Source organism: Drosophila mauritiana, chromosome 2L, assembly GCF_004382145.1.
Source record: "Drosophila mauritiana strain mau12 chromosome 2L, ASM438214v1, whole genome shotgun sequence".
Classification (NCBI taxonomy): domain Eukaryota; kingdom Metazoa; phylum Arthropoda; class Insecta; order Diptera; family Drosophilidae; genus Drosophila; species Drosophila mauritiana.
Genome location: NC_046667.1, coordinates 7,806,304 through 7,821,798, shown reverse-complemented (window position 1 = coordinate 7,821,798; position 15,495 = coordinate 7,806,304). Strand labels below are relative to the sequence as shown.

The window sequence follows — 15,495 nt, the reverse complement described above, 5'->3', positions numbered from 1 at the left end:
TCTCTAAGTTATTAGTTAAGCTTTTTTATCTCCCTATTTTCATGCTAAGCGTATAAAATTAGCTTCATTGGACAAGTGTTATTATTGGATACATAATGTGCACCTTCTTGGGCAGGTCAACAATTTCCCAGAACGCATGCGATTATTATTAACTCGATAATCAGCCCGCCCTTCGTTCGCTCAATTATTATTGCTCCCCCGCCCCACCTTTTCCATGAGCTCCACTTGTATCCACAGCCCTGATCTTAATATTAATTATGCATAAGAACGAACGCCCCACGCGGCAGCCACAAATGCGATACAAATATCACAAAAATTTCAGCGGCGGCTACTGCGGCTCCATATTTGGTGGACTTCCATTCACATTCGATTCGATCTTCTTTAACGACACTTTGTGTTTGCTGCCGTTAAAAAGAGACATAAAAAGCGCAAAATGCACAGAGTAGTGCAAAAATAAAAAAAGAGAAGAATTATTTTATATATATAAAAATATAAAAACAAATTTCACCGCTGGCCATTTATAATGAATTCATAATAATTATAATTTCAATGCAGCTGCAATTTATGGCGCTGCTTTCGTGGCCGGGGTGTAAAACATTTTTTTATTCGGCTAGGCCATTTTTTGTGATTATTTATTTAAACTACTTAATTTTATGCTTAAACAGCGCTCGCAAAATATTTCCCCGCAAAAAAAACACAATAAATAATACATTTTTCCGCTGCTGAATTTTTGTCTCTTATTTTTTCTCATTTTTTTTTGTTATTTTTTTATATGTTTGTTGTTGTTTAAATGGTTTGTTGTAGCTGCCGCTGCATTTTGCGGTTGCCAAAGCGTCTGCCGCATTTCTGAATGTTTGCCGCCGCGGCAGCGCTGCCAGCGAATCGGAATGGAGCTTATTTTTAGCTTTCCACTCAATTTATTTGCGCCCCGTCTCGTCTGCGCCTTTTTTTGAAGCCTGCGGACAAAAGGCTTTCGATTTTCAAGTCGCAGTGCGAAAGATACCCTGTAGGGTATTCCACAATCAGTGGAAGCCTGGAATCCAACTGTAAAAGAACCCTAACCAAAAACAATACCATGAATTGATCAAAAGTTGTGTATATTTTTGTGACTTATGCCAAAATATCCATCTAAATTCCCTTAAATTTGGGCTAAGAAGTATCTCTACCCTAACAAAATGTATCTTATAGTTTCCAATCCCATCTTTTTAGTCCTTTTTCGCACTCAAGAGTATCTCAGACTTCTAAACCTTCTGTTCTGTTATTTTTGTATATATGTTTTTTTTCTGCGCTCAAACTGGTGTGTGTGTTTGTGTGTGTGTGCCATGAAAATCCGCTTTGACCAGCTTCAATGTTAAATATTCAGCAAATAATAATAATGAGCCAGTGCGAGCGGGATGGCCTGATAAGAGAGGGTGGTTGGGTAGAGGGGAGGGTGAAGGGGAGGTGCGCTGGGCGAAGGGGGTAGCAACAAAAATAAATCGCAAACCGGTTGCCAACATTGTCTGCTGCGAAGTCTCTGTACTTTGCTCGGGGTATTCGTTTTGGTCTCGGTTTTGGTTTTTGATCGGGCTTTTTAGTATTGGTCTGGGCCCTCGTCTCGTTATGGGATGTGGATGTGTTTTCCGTCTGGCAGAGTCGGGAATCCAATCGGATCGTATTGGATCGCCATGGATTCCCTGCAGCGGGAACGAGAGCGAGCGGGTCGGGGTTTGTTAGGTGGAAACTGAAGTCAAAGTCGCAAAAATAACAAAACAAACGGCTTGCGGCATATATTTGTGGCGCACCAAGATGAGGAACTCAATGGGGGGATTATATAAAAGAACAGAACAGAATGTTTGCTTTTGAAAAAAAAAAAATAATAATAAATATAACCTTACAATGTGATTTTGCTATCAAGACGTGAAACATACGCACTTTAAAGGTTCCAAAAAATGAAGATATTTTCTTATTTACCTTAAGTTGTATTTTTGAATATATATTTCTATGTTTTTCTCACCTTTTTAGGCGTCTATAATCTATCTACTTTCGCTGCTCTACCATTTTGGACTTTGTCATAGGAGTTCAAGAATTTAAATTGCGACTCGCAAATTTTTTGGAATATTAACTTTTGAAATCAAGCTTTGTTTGTTGATGCGGCGCCAACAGGTTTATGTTATTTGTTTGTATATTCGTAACTGTTTTGTTATTTTTGTGCTTTGATTTTTGGGTTTCGTGTCGCGCTCGCTTATCGCTCATAAAATTTTCAAATTTATGCTAATCTTTCGTATTCAACTTTTTCCATTGGCCGTTGTCATTCATCGTGTTTTTCTGGTTGTCAATGGATTTCGTTTGACAGCACGTTTCTGCAGCGACCAGAAAGAAATTACAAAATTTGGGAGAAAAAGCTCCTAGTATTTTTTTTTTAAAGTGGGCTTATCAATGGTTTTTTTTTGCGCCCATTGGTGATAAGGTTTGTGCTCTGTTGGCCACGTTTTTGCAAAAACCAAATCGAGTCAGGGTTTTCGTTTATTTTTCCATCATCTAGCCTAAGATTATTTTGAGTTGGCTATTGATAAGAAGAGGTCTAAGTTAATGTGAACATGTCGCTGGCTCAGTTTTACGAGGCGTATAAATATTTTATGATCGCGCATACGCCATGTGGGGCCATCATTGGAATTGGAATAAAATTCACCTAATTTGTAGCCGTTTGGAAATTGGAATTCCAAGCGGATTTGTCTCTTATGTCATTCGCTAATTGACAAATCGTGGAGAATGCGCGATGAAAAATGGAAAAATCTGGATTGAATTGATTATGCAAGATTAGATAGGTGTCATTTATATAATTAATCATGAGATCATTGGGTTATTATAATCAAAAAAAAAATATATGCGCACCATTTGATCTCAAATTGTCAGAGCTGAGACTTTTATATTGATTTAAAAATTAATTCGAAGCATGTAAGTTCCTGCTAATCAGATGATCTCAACTAATTGCATCTTAAATAAAATCCAGCATGGAGCAGCGACTTAGCCAGATGGATCTGTCCTATCTTACTCGCTAAACAATATATTACCCCGCAGGCTTTTCACATTTTCCACTCCTCTGCGTCTCAGCTCCCCTTCCCCTCTTTGCTCTTTTCCTCTCTTTCCCTGCCAGCTGTCAGTTGGCGATTTGATAAGCGCGATAAGCAAAGAGCGATCTCTTTCAATGCCCCCCAGCCGGACAGCCCTCTGTCCCCCCTCTCCTCTGCTGCGAACAGATTGCACTGTGGGCAGATCTCCAGACCGAACTTTTCCCAACCCACCCAACTTGTCATGTGATGTTCGCTTGTTCTTTCGCTCTGTTGATCTCTTGTGCTCTTCTTGCTGTTTTTCTTTCGTTATATGTGTTGTTTTCTTTTTTTTTTCTATATTATTATTAGCAAAAACTTAAGACACACGACAAGGCGAGCGCAGAAAAACAATACAGTGGTTGTTGCGGCAGGCATATTGTTCAAAAAGGACTCTTCGAAATTAGAAAAAATTTAAATAAAAAGTAGTAAAAATATTTTTAGTTGGATATATTCATATCACATTGTAGTTGCTAATTTTCAAACATTTAAATAAATATTTTTTTTTAGATTTGATTTGCCAAAGACCACTGTAGAATTGTTACCATATTGCAGGAGGTGCGGCCTTCTAGTTGCGATTTTAAAACGGGGTGGATGTTCGCAGGGGGGAGGGGGGAGTTGGGGGTACAGTGTAGATTCGTTAGTGGGGAAGGTGTATTCTCTGCTCCGTACATCGTTTTACTTTTTTGCATACACTTATCGGCGCCGTTCTCCAGCTCCTTGTTGTTGTTGTTGCTAAAGTTGTTGCCTTGGTTGTTTAACGTGCAGTTGTTGTCGTTTTGGGTGCCTGGAACAGGTGTCTGCCCGCTCTTAAGTCTTCTTTCTTATAGCCAACCGTCGCCTGTGCGTCGTCTATCGCTGATCTTACATCTAAATGGGCTGACGTCGTCGTTGCTTGTTATTGCAGTGCCGTTGGTGGGCTAAGAACGTCCCCTTCCGCCGGCTTCCCTTAACCCATGCCACCCAACAACCTGATTTCTAGACCCGTCTCGAGATCGCTTCCCTAGCCCCTCTCCCCCCTCCCGTGCACTTTCAGTATCTCTATTCACTTAGCAAATGTTTAAAAATCATTCTCGTGTTTATTTTAATTAAAGCTCACACATTAAAATTGATCGTTCGATTTTGTTACTGTTTTGGTGGCTTTGCGTGTTTATTTGCTGCCAGTCTAAGGAGCAAAAATGAGTGAAAATATTTAAATAGCTCAAACGTGTTTAAACAATTTATATTTGCTGGGCATACAACAAAAAATTAGGTGAGAAATTGGGAATAAATGCGAGTTGAATAGGTGTAAATTGTTATGTAAATATTTTTCAGTGTTTTAAATTTTGAGCACTATTAAAATATATTTTTAGTACTAATGAAATATGTTTATATATATTAAAAGTGATAATCGATAAAAAATTAAAAATAGTGTCTCATTACCTTACATATATTTAAACTTTCAGTTAATAAATGATTGCATTTTTTTTATTATTTTGTTTATGAATTATTTTTTTTTTTATGAATCCTACGCATTTTTCCAACCAGCCATTGACCTCGCATTGATCTCGTTCCCATTGTTAATTGTTGTTGTGCACTTGCTAATTCCTAGGCAAATGTTTTTGTTGTAATATTCACTTATACTATATTAGAAACATTTCATTTGCCATTTGAATCGTCAATCGTAGCTGATAATTTCGAACAAAAACGAGGTCGCCTTGACTGGGCGGGTTTTCTTATCAGGTGGTTTTTGCCTCCGGATCCAGAATATATACCAATATCAGTTGCCATATTCGTAATCTACCCACTCTGCCTCTTGGAGTTCCCCATACCCTGGTGCAGTTCCCTCTGCTCTGCTCAATTATCCAGTTATCTAGACCGGGGGTCAGCATTAACCCACGTCTAAGCGTCTTATTCTCTGGCAGACGTGACAAAATTTGCATGGCGATTAAATCGGTAACCCGCCGTCTTTTTTTTCTCCCAGTCTCTGGCTTTAACTTATCTGATATCTTGGGGCTTTGGGGGGCAGCATTTTGTTGTTGTGGCGCATTGTTTACCCGCGATTTCCTAGTGTCATTTCCCATCTTTCCTCGGCCGCTTGTCCAGCGTTTCCGTCGTGGAAAACGAAGTGGGGTATGATGCACCTAAAGAAAGATCATTGTGATTTCAACTGAAAACTTACAAAAATTACAACTTCTAACAATTGCACCCTTTTTTAAATACATAACATGCTGCATACAGAACGTGGTTTTATAGACTGTTGAACTTAATATATGTTCGTTCTAATATATAATACTATTTTGCTGTGCTGCGAAAATGAGGGGCTATGGCTATATAGTTTACACCTGGCACCGGTGACTGGCAATGACGACTTGCTTCACTGGTTCGGCTTGCAAAAAAAAAAAGAAAAAAATAGGAAAGGTAAAGTGGTGGGGGTATCTGGTAGTCTGGTCTGTCTTGGTTCTGGGTCTTGAACTTGTTTGCTTCCTTCCTATTTGCTTAACGGTCTTCAAACCCCCTTCACTCCACTCCACTTCCATATCTATTTTATTCGTCTCCCCTCGCCGAGTGTTTTTCTTTTCTCTACTAACAATCAACGCTAATTGAGCAGCCCAGGCCAATTCACATTTTCTTAATAATAGCCGCTTGGATCGTTATTATTTTGACAATTTTTGCAAATTGCAAAAATGTCACACTATAGAAAAAAAAAGAGAGAAATAAATTTGTTTGCCATGTTTTCAATACAAATGCGATGTGGGCGATAAGATGCCAACTTTCTACAGATGTATTCAAAAAAAATTTTCCAAGAGGACTGCGTATAAACATTTTTTTTAATTTTTGAATTGTTTTTCACTGTTTATCTTTTTTGTAATCGAGCTTTGTAAACTATTTAATGATCTGAAATATCTTAAAATAATCCATAAAAGAACGCTCTATTTAAATAGGCTTCTAATTCCCACGCTATGATAATTCCCCTTCAAAAAATCCAATTGTTCGCCAAGTTTTTCATAATCATGGCGAAAAATGAGAACGAAATCAGTGAATGATTGGCCAAATAATTAATTTGATATCTTTTGCCCTCCAATTGGTTTATGCCAATCCACACATGGAAACTTAATCGCCACAATTGTAATTTTTTGATTGACGGCTGTGGTAATTCAAAACTTGACATTCGTTTTATGGGGCAGTCTGATAATGATGATGCATGATCTAGCCTCTTGATTTCCCAGCCCCATTTTCCACCCCCATTTTCCCCCCTCACCTGTCTCGTTTTCAGCCGGCTTACATCTTAATCTTTATCCCCGCTTTTCCGCTGCCTCAAAACTTTCACACGCGATGTGCGATGACGACAGAATCAACGAAAAATTCTATAACAATTGTCGAGCTGTTTTTTTTTTTTTTTTTTTAATTTTTTCGTTTTGAATTTCAACGGCTACTCGTGTTGAGCGCTACGCGAAATTCTAGACGTTTAAATGTCATTGTTGTTGTAGTTGTTGCTGCGGGGTCTCGTGTTGTTGTGATTGTTGCAGATGTTGCCGTTGTTTTTGTTTTGTTGTTGCTGTCACTGTTGCAGGCGGCTTGTAAGTGCGCATGAGTGAACATTGGGCAGCAGCAAAAATAATAGAAGCAACGCCAGCCGGCAATAACCACAGTGCACTGAAAACAAAGTCTATTAACTAAAAGTTAAATGATGTCCAAAAGAGATAAGAACTAAATACTAAATAAATACTCTATCGTACCAAAAAAAAAAAAAACATATTTTAATTAATTTAAAAGCCATATTGTAAGGAAAAATCTATTTAAAAAGTTAAAATAATGCCTTTAAAAATGAAAATATGTGGTTTATTTTAATTTGGTATTTCCGGTATAGTCAACGTCAATCGCAAATTTCGCGCGACATGGCGGCAGAAAGCAACAACAACAACAACAAACTGTAGACGAACGGACCCCAAGCGCAATTTTCCTTACCTGCCGAACACCCACCCACCCATCCACCACCCCATGATTTTCCAGCGAGCACCTCGACTTGTTGTAAATGATATTGTTGTCACACCAATGCAATGCAAATATACACGTACGCTGGCAGAAGCATTTGCATAGTGAGTGCCGCAATGTTGTTGCTGCCACCCCCTAAGCCCTCCCCCCTCGGTTTTCCTTCCAATTCGATTCACCACAAAATGCAACAAACCGCAATAGCAACAACAGCCCCACCAGGAGTAACTACAATAACAACAGCGATGACGTCGCTCATACACTTTATAAACACAAAGTTTGATTCGGGCAGTTTGATATTGACATTGAAAACGTTCGATAAAACGATCATTAATGAAAAAGGGACTGTAATCAATTTGTGTAATCAGCTTGTTAGGAAAATATTACCTTAATTTGGCTGCAGTTTTTTCTAGCGCATGTTACATTAATATTGTGATAGCAGAGTAAATACTAAAATATTTACTAAACACAATTTTTTTTTATCTTTAGATACTAATCTTAAAAACTAATTTACATGAGTATTTCTTGATGAGCTATTAATTGAGATACATGATGCATTCTCTGTGGATTGCACTGCAACTTTTACGCTTCTTGTAGCGAACCATTATCATTTTAATTAAACTTTCCAGGGCATTGTATCTTCGTTAATTGCGGTCGAATTAGTCTAGTCAGCTGTCTGTTAGTCCCTCTTTTAGGCCTCCATTCCCCATTCCCCATTCCCCCCCTTTTCCCGCCTCGCCCACCTGCAGCATTTGTTGTTGCAGTCAGCGAACTATAAAAATCGTACATTGTTGCGCCTCCCACTCGAAATGCCGCCCCCTTTCCCCATTGTTGTTGTCGTGCATATTTTTCCTGTTTTAATTGGCGCACGCAAATTGTGCACATAACCTCAAAGTGGCTATGAGCCCGAACCCTCAAAGCCCCGCCGCTTTTCACCTACCCCACCCCCCCACTTCCTTCAACCGAAGCCCAAGTTTGTGGTAAAGATGATGATCATGATGGGAATGACGTAGGCTCTGTCTGTGTTGCCACATGTGCCTCCGTCTCTCTCTCATATCATATACCCATCTTTTTCGAATAGGTTGCAGGGAGGTCTTTTCTTTTGGAACGGGCACGCGACTGGCGACTTGTGATGTCGAGACACTCTTTTCGCCGCTTAATGAAATATTAGAAGCTGACGCGGCGACGAAGACGACACCCAAAGTGGGCAGTGAAAATGCAGGCAGAAAGGGTTGGGAAGGGGACTTCCAGGGGGAGGGCATCCAGATTCATGGCTGCTTCACGTAATTATATAACATAACGTGCACAAGAGACAACATTGTGTTGCCGGTGAGTTTGTTGCTTCTGCGGGTGATGAGCGCAGGGGTTGTTGTTTTTTTTCTTTTTTTTTTCTAGCTGTAATTAATGAAACGTTTGCTGCACTCCCATCGCCCTTTCTTTCACTCTTTCTCGAGCTTTTTTATTAGCTCTTCGGGCCACTCGAAAAAAATATTCAATAAATTTGCATATATGGTAATACTTATTTTTACGGTAACACGTCAGGTAATTGCAATTAGTATCTTAATAAATTACTACAAAACTTAAATATAGCATCTGTCAAGAAACTGTCAGTTTACTTTGTAATATAATTTGTTTATACAATGTAAGCTTTAATTGCAACATATAAAAGTAGTGGGAATGCAAGGTAATACCATAAAGTCCATTTAATAGTATTACACACTTTTTTAAGATACGCCTATATATTTGTTTTGTGTATTTTTAGAGCAAATTTCTTATAGTTTTCGAGGTGAGTTTTTTTTCGAGTGCATCGCTGTTTACGGAAATGTTGAGACAGCGCAAGCCAAGCAAGCGACCTCTTTATTGAGCCCTCACCCTACACTTTCCGCTGCCCCTCCCCCCAACGTCTCACCCACTTCCTCCCGCCTTCCACCCTTCCCCTCTTCTACACAACAAATGAACACCCCCCTCTGTCGCCTACTGTCGGATTCTTCCTCTTCTTTGCGCACTTGACGCCGCATTGTGCAATGTATTGACTTTTTACACGTGACAGGCAATTGACGAGTTGCCATTGTTGTTGTAGCTGTTGCCGTGCTTGAAACGCTACTCTTGTTGTTGCAATTGTTGCTGTCATTGTTGTTGTTGCCGGCTTGTGTCTGGGGCATCGCACGTCTAATTGCTTTAGCTGTTGTAGTTGCTGTTGCAGTTGTCTGACCCTTCTGCCGGCACATGTATAAATTAATAATTATGAGACGACTCAAGACTCAAGAATCAATCGTTCGGCTTTTCGCATGTGCTTGCTTTGCTTTTCTGTCTGTTCCGTGCCGGCCGACCTTTGACCCCATCGCCAGCAGTCACGCCAATCGCAGGTGTGAACTCACAACGGATGTTGGCTACTGTTCCTGCCATACTTCCTACTTGTAATCTATTTACATAACTCGCTTTAAGTGTTTAATACGCAACTTGAAAGTTAGCGAAAGATATTATGGCGATAGGCGGCAAATTGAAGCTGCGTTGCGCGTTAAGTTGCCGCTACTCAAATTTGATTGCCGCCACTGATGGCCGCCATTTGAGCATATCCCCTATACTTTGGCTAATATTCACATTTCGCCCAACAACATCTGCTGCTCATCAGTTCAAAGTGTTGTTGCTTCTTTTTTTATTTTGCTGCTTAAACTTCGGCAGTTGGCAGTTGCAAGTTGCAAGTCGCTAGTTGCAACTTGTTGGCATTGCCCGTTTTAGTGCCGCCAATTGCCGCTGGCCACGCCCCGACAATCGCCTACTTTGCGCCTCAATTATGCCAATTGCCGCTGCAGCAGAGCCATGACCTTAAAAAGGCAGCATGGAAATTGTCTGAGTCGCTGGCTCGTTTCAGTTGCCGCCTTCGCAGCCCCAACCCCCTGCAAGCCCCTTTGGCCCCCTGCAGCCCCTCCGCTTTGAAAATACTGCAGCTGTTTGATGTGCGTTGCTGTCGTCGCAGTCTGGCAATGTCTTCGCCGTCTGCCGCCGAGCCATTTGTGACTGCACTCAGAGAAATCGGAAGTGGGAACCCATTAAAATATTATATACATACAAAATGGTCTAAGCAAAATTGCTTTCCTTCGGGATATTGAAAATTGATCCTGAAAACATTATTCATTAATGCTCTACCATTAATTTTCAATTACAATACAATAGTTCACTCCTTTTTCTCTGAGTGCCCAGCTCGAGTTATGCAATTTCTGCCCAAACATTTGTCCGGGCAAACAGAAGAAAGAGAGGAGGAGGGGGGAGGGGGCAGCAGAAGGGAATGGCTGGCGAATTTTGGTTAAATATTTTAAGTGGTTCTTGCCATGCACTCTAAGGTTGACTCGAAACTTAACGCATTTGACCCACTAACAACGAGCCAAGCGTCGGCTGATGGTTTGTGGAAAAATGTTGGCCAAGGAGAGGGTGAAACGAACGAGTTCGGGGGAAAAACGGACGACGGCAGACCACACCAGACCATGGCCAAGCGATTTTCCATCGGTTTTGGTTTCTTCGCTCGCTGGCCATTCGCATTTTCAAGTTAATTACGCCTCGCATTGTTGTCATTCATAAGAGTTCTCGCTGGGACGGCTGAGGACGGATGAGTCAGTCACCTTGCCACCGAAAAATATACATACATATATGTACCACCGGACTCTTAGATGGGGGAACCAATTGAAATCAGTTCACAACTCATGCGAATTTCTCGAGAAATTCGTTCAAAAGAATTCTTCATTCAGACGGTGGAAATGCGGTGGGCGTGGCCGTCGTCGTCGGCGACAAGAGACAAACAAATTTGACTGCCAACACAGCGGGGAAATTTCGAAAAATTAGTTTTAGCTTTTTTCCGAAATTCATTAAAAAAAAAAATATTCGCCCGCAAAGTGCAAACAACTTGAATATTTCGTAATTTATGGCAATTTTTATTTGTTGCTGCCGGTCCAGGAAAATGCTTTATACCAATGGTATTTGAGGACCATATTAGTTTTATCAATCAGAATGTTTCACAATAAAGTTAAATTTAGAAGTTGACAATTGCATATTACTAAGAAATGGGTTGTTATTTTTTTTTGTATATTTTTAAACTCTTATTTGTTCTTAGTTATTAATTTGAATCTAGGGCATCTTTGGGTCAAAAGTACTCAAGTTTCCATGTGTATACATCCTGTCCCCTTTGGTGTTTTGCTTGTCTTGTCAGCGACAATTAGCCGATGTTGCCGATGTTTTTGCCTTTGTGGCCGTTTAAAAATACACAAGGGAAAATAAATCAAATTTATGCCGTGAAAATATTTCTTCTATTTGCTGCTGATGTGTATATATCTGTATATATTAAAGTGCAGAACATTAGTTGTATAGCCACATTGCGTATACGCGATGTTATCCCATGCTTAATCGCCTCTGTAAAAGATCTGAAAGATCAAAAGCTAATACTGTAATGCTGCTGATGTCTGGTAGTTTGCAGATGAATTGAAAAGATTCTCCATCGCAGATAGGAGCGCAAAACAACCCTAAGTCTGTTTTCAACCACAAAAGCCAACCCCAAGTAAAAAAAGACAAAGGTAAATTGCGTTGCTCGGCAAACAAAGTGCGTAAGGGCCGTAAGACAAAGCAACACCTTGGGTCATATGGTGTTCTATATGGCACAGATTGGAATATATTGCGGAGGGGTTGTTATGGAAAAGTTCTAAGTGCGCGTTTGTGTACTTAAGCTGCCATTATATCATTTTCTAATAGACCAATGCACTGCGAAGGGGAGAAAACTTTACAGTGCAACTTTTATAAACTGAACATTAGTGTCCTTCGATTTTGAGAGGAATTTGGAAATAGTTCATAAATTAAGTTTTAATAGCTTACAATTCGTTGTCAATCGAAGGTTTGGAACTCAAAGAACAATATATCATTTGCTTGTATATGTATAGGGTTTTATTTCCTAGGATTCACTGTACTTTTAGGAACTAGAAAAATGCGTAGCCCCCAACAGTATTGCCACCCCAACCGTATATGTGTTTTTTCCCTCTGCCTTCAGAGTTCATCAACTTTTCTTGTCCGACCCCCTATCTCTTCTAATTTATTAGATTTTCCCTACGGCTGGTGGCTGCTATCGTCATAAGATCTGTAAATAGCTACTGCTTTTCCTGCCCCTACCCCACGTGCCCCCCTTTTTGGGTGTCAGGGGTTCCCCAGTTGGGTTATTTAAGCCAATCTGGTTCGATATCTAAGTATAGAAGAAAACGGTTAGGGGGCACTGGCTGAAATATCCTTGAAAGGTTAAAGACATTACCAATGCAGGACATCGTCACCATTGTCGTTGTTCAGTTCAGTTCCGTCTCGCTCTGCTCCGTCCCTCTTCCTCAGCTCCTCCCCTTTCCTTCGACTCCTCCTCTTTCCTCCTCCCTCCTCCTTACCCCTTCGCTCCTTTTCCTGGCTCGCCGTTGAACTCGTTTTCCAAGCCATGCGGTCGCTGCCCCTGGCCTTTTGTTGCTGCTCCTTCGCATTGTTGTTCTCAAGTTCCTTTCAATGACAATGCGTTTGGATGCCCCCCTCCCCCCACTACCTTTCCACACCCCTCTGCGCCCTTTGCCAAAGTCCCTCTGCTTTTTTGTCGTCATCGGTACAACGCACTCTGAAAATCCCTTTTAATGCTTGAGGTTATGTGATGCCGGGTCCAACCAAGTCAAAGGAGACACAAAAATCAAAGTAAATTCACTTTTACGATTCCATAAGTTTTCAGCTTTTTCTTTTACTACTGTAAAACACACGAAATATTAGTTGTCTTAAAAATGACAATAAATTTATTAACAATCCTAAAAGCAAGCAGTGCAGTGCGTAGAATCATTACACAACACCATCTGACACCTAATAAAAATCCCAACTCATAAATTCCAAATTTATATGTTTTCTATTTCAATAATCTTTTATGTTTTCAAATTATATTTACTCATGTGCTCCGCTTAAAAAAAAAAGAAACAGAAAATCAACACAAATGCAAAAACATTTGCGGCGCAGATAAACGCGTATCTGTATCCCAGAATGTGTCTGGGTTTGTATCTGCGAGATACTTGGGCCAAACTCTGAATAGTCTAGATATAGCGTCGAGACTTCGGCGACGACGCCTGCGAATTAATGCCGCCGACATAAATTATAAATTAAGACAATTTTAATTAAAACATTGCGTTGCGCTTCTCTTTCCAGCCTTTCCAATTTTATCCCTCAGTTTTAATACATTTGTTTGCATCAGTTTTTTTTTTTTTAGTATGCTTTTTGTTTGTTTTTATAACTGAGTACATTTGTAATCATAAATAAATAGTCTCTAATCGTTCAATATATGCACATACATATGTTTATAACAATTTTGTCTCGCCCACTCTTTAAAGGTAATTGCTATTTTGTATTTGCTTTAAACTTTTCGCTTTTTTGCTTCGTTTCCCATTCAATTCTTAACGACTGCTCGTCGACTTTGTTGTTTTTATTGCTGTTGACAATTGGCCAAGCGCCAATAATTTTCATACATTTTATTATACATTTTTATACTGTCATTGCTTTAGCTTTATTTGATTAGCACTTGCTATCCGTCCCTCTCTCTCACTCGCTCTCTCTCTCTCTCTCTTTCTACTCCATTGCCTTAGTTACGTTTCGTAGCTGTTGATTCTTGATTAAAACGAATATTTAAATATGTATATGACTACATATATAGAGATATATGTCTGTATTTAGTACACATGTGTACCGCTTTAATTATTTGCCCCAGGTCTGGGCTCTCTTTTTAGTTTATTTGTTGTTTTATTTGCTTGGCAATAATTTCTTTGCTTTTGTGTTTCTTGCTTTTGCATTGCATTTGCTGCTTATCAGCTAAGTTCTTACTTTTCTTTGTTTTTTATTTATATTTTGATTTGCATTTGGTTTTATTTTTTTTTGCTGTTTTTAGTAAGTTTTGTCTGGACTTCGCCTTCTGTCCGCCAGCTGAGAATTTACAATTCGTTTGCAGCGTGATAACAAATTATAATGCCATATCTGCTAGTCGGACTCGTATTTGTTTTTTTTTCTATGATAACAATATTTTGTGCTCTTTTTTTCCGCGTCGGCTACTTCAACAGCTAGTATATGCTTCTTTTTTTTGGGTTTTTTGCGTTATAGGGAACCACTTTAATCCATATTTTATGGGCCAGCTTATTGAGAAATGCCGACTGCTCGTTGAGGTCAACGCCAAAAGTCAACTCCTCCCCCCCCCCAACAAATTTCGGTTTTCAAGAGGCTATATGGGAATTTCCAAGGGATCGGGGGATTGGAACTTAAATGGGGCGAATTATGATGGTTGGCGACAGCGAAAGCATTAAAAACTAATTATGCGTGTCTACTTTCGGGTGCGTGTAATTCCGCTGAGAAGTGGGTGGGATGTAGCTCATTGGAGTGTGCTACAGAGTTCAAAGATCAACTAGTTCGCTCAAGTCAAGTTGTGGGAGGCAGCAGTGGAGATGAAAATGCAGTAAGATAGCAAGTGGCTGGTCAATAAAGTATTGCTAGCACTAAAAAGAAATGCACTTACTTTCTGTACGACCTTTCTTCAGCTTTCTTAAGATTCTCCAACAGAATTATTACACTTATTTCCGTTAGGTTGCCATTTCAAAAAAAAACCATAAACTAAGTTCGCTAGTGCAAAACACACTGTGCAACAAAAGTCCGGCAACAGCAGACATTATAATGTTAATTGTTATTCACTTGTTACTCCGCAAACATAGCCCAGAATAGAACATAACACTAAATCACCTGTATAATTCTCGGCTCTTCTTCTTTATTCTCATTGCAGGTACGTACAAACATACATACATAGCAACAAATGGTGGAGCAACAGGAGTCATTCATCTATGCCACATCGTGTGCGAATTTATATGCCCCTTCTGCGGAGAAACGGGCATGGAGATAGTCGTTCTATTGGGGGCCTTTGGCTGTCGTCTTTTGTGTGTGATTTGCACAAAATGACACTCGGCTGGTACATTTCCGGTTCTAAATGCGTAAGTCTAGTCAAATTAAGGCGACCACGGCCAGTGGAAGATAGCAGCTAGATTGCTAGCAGTAAGAAGAAGCAGTCGAAGAAGTCGAGAGCTAAAGGAGACTTCACCTGCCACAAACACCTGTTTGCCGCCGGATCCCTGGCAAAATGTTGCAATTAGATAAGCAGAAATTGTTATGTTGACATTGCCGGGGACAAGATAAATGCCTTGGATTAGGCCTAACATTTCCCACTCCCCATCCACTTGGCTGGATGGTTGCATTTGAATATTTTAATTCAATGTGGCAACATCTTGACCAGATTGATGTTGCCAGTTGTTGGTGCATGGCAAGAAATGAGTTCGGGATCGAACAACAGTATTTACTTTCAAAAAAAAAAAAACATATTTCAAAATATTGTGTGCATATCGAATATTCTATCAGA

At 39.9% G+C, this 15,495-nt stretch overlaps 1 protein-coding gene across 1 annotated transcript in view; it reads left to right on the top strand.

Annotated features, from left to right (window-relative positions):
- LOC117150687 (protein split ends) overlaps positions 1-15,495 on the top strand; it is an 82,394-nt gene that overhangs the window by 2,133 nt on the left and 64,766 nt on the right. The gene's annotated exons all lie outside the window — the stretch shown is intronic.